Source organism: Astyanax mexicanus, chromosome 3, assembly GCF_023375975.1.
Source record: "Astyanax mexicanus isolate ESR-SI-001 chromosome 3, AstMex3_surface, whole genome shotgun sequence".
NCBI classification, from domain to species: Eukaryota; Metazoa; Chordata; class Actinopteri; order Characiformes; family Acestrorhamphidae; genus Astyanax; species Astyanax mexicanus.
Genome location: NC_064410.1, coordinates 57218433 through 57220235, shown reverse-complemented (window position 1 = coordinate 57220235; position 1803 = coordinate 57218433). Strand labels below are relative to the sequence as shown.

General features: G+C 42.2%; 1 long non-coding RNA gene across 2 annotated transcripts; it reads left to right on the top strand.

Annotated features, from left to right (window-relative positions):
* Positions 1-581: 581 nt before the first annotated feature.
* LOC125799265 (uncharacterized) lies at positions 582-1463 on the top strand. Of its 2 annotated transcripts, none has more exons than XR_007438100.1 (4): positions 582-712; positions 1011-1096; positions 1180-1263; positions 1394-1463. It is a non-coding gene; the product is annotated as an uncharacterized LOC125799265 (long non-coding RNA). The 2 variants fall into 2 exon arrangements; XR_007438099.1 differs by lacking the exon at positions 582-712 and adding an exon at positions 790-966.
* The last annotated feature ends 340 nt before the right edge of the window (positions 1464-1803 follow it).

The window sequence follows — 1803 nt, the reverse complement described above, 5'->3', positions numbered from 1 at the left end:
CCTTGTTTGTTGCACTAAAACTAAGTAACGCTTTTGACCCCACACATTCAATACCTGCACATCTGAAGCGTAGCGGTTTACACAGGTGTGTGCTGAGCGTGTGCATGTGTGTGTGGATTTTAGCTAAGCTTTGTTGATAAAGGCTGAACAGTACCCTTTTCTTTTGGCCCACTCGAAACGAGTGTGTGCTGAATTTCGCGCAGCATCTGCATGCCTGTCCTGATGTGGAGTGGCTTATTAAAGTGTAACGAGGATCCGCATAGCAAACACTCTTTATCATTTATTCCACAGAGCAATCAGCCCCTCAGCCGGTCATCAGCATGCGCTCTACAAACAAACGCTGCACAGAGGACAGACACAAATTCAATTTTTAAACCAGTGTTTCATAATCCCACCCAACAAGGCTTTCTCACACTCACCTATCTTGTCACATACATTCGGATTCACAAATATCCAGCTCTCATTGCCTTGCATTGATCTCCACTGCATGCATCTCTCTACACTTTACTGTTTTTGATCTAATCTGAAGCTACATGAAGTGTGGAGGTGTGTAGTGATGATCTAATCTGAAGATACATGAAGTGTGGAGGTGTGTAGTGATGATCTAATCTGAAGCTACATGAAGTTTGGAGGTGTGTAGTGATGAACTCTGAAGCTACATGAAGTTTGGAGGTGTGTAGTGATGAACTCTGAAGCTACATGAAGTTTGGAGGTGTGTAGTGATGAACTCTGAAGCTGCATGAAGTTTGGAGGTGTGTAGTGATATAGTAACTCTGAAGCTACATGAAGTTTGGAGGTGTGTAGTGATGATCTAATCTGAAGCTCCATGAAGTTTGGAGGTGTGTAGTGATGATCTAATCTGAAGCTCCATGAAGTTTGGAGGTGTGTAGTGATGAACTCTAAAGCTACATGAAGTTTGGAGGTGTGTAGTGATGTAGTAACTCTGAAGCTACATGAAGTTTGGAGGTGTGTAGTGATGTAGTAACTCTGAAGCTCCATGAAGTTTGGAGGTGTGTAGTGATGATCTAATCTGAAGCTACATGAAGTTTGGAGGTGTGTAGTGATGATCTAATCTGAAGCTACATGAAGTTTGGAGGTGTGTAGTGATGATCTAATCTGAAGCTCCATGAAGTTTGGAGGTGTGTAGTGATGAACTCTAAAGCTACATGAAGTTTGGAGGTGTGTAGTGATGAACTCTGAAGCTACATGAAGTTTGGAGGTGTGTAGTGATGTAGTAACTCTGAAGCTACATGAAGTTTGGAGGTGTGTAGTGATGTAGTAACTCTGAAGCTACATGAAGTTTGGAGGTGTGTAGTGATGATCTAATCTGAAGCTCCATGAAGTTTGGAGGTGTGTAGTGATGATCTAATCTGAAGCTCCATGAAGTTTGGAGGTGTGTAGTGATGATCTAATCTGAAGCTACATGAAGTTTGGAGGTGTGTAGTGATGAACTCTAAAGCTACATGAAGTTTGGAGGTGTGTAGTGATGTAGTAACTCTGAAGCTACATGAAGTTTGGAGGTGTGTAGTGATGATCTAATCTGAAGCTACATGAAGTTTGGAGGTGTGTAGTGATGATGAACTCTGAAGCTATGTTAAGTTTGGAGGTGTGTAGTGATGTAGTAACTCTGAAGCTACATGAAGTTTGGAGGTGTGTAGTGATGATCTAATCTGAAGCTACATGAAGTTTGGAGGTGTGTAGTGATGATGAACTCTGAAGCTATGTTAAGTTTGGAGGTGTGTAGTGATTGGTGTAGTGACTCTGCAGAAAGTTGGTGAACTCTGTGCACTATGCCTCTCAGCA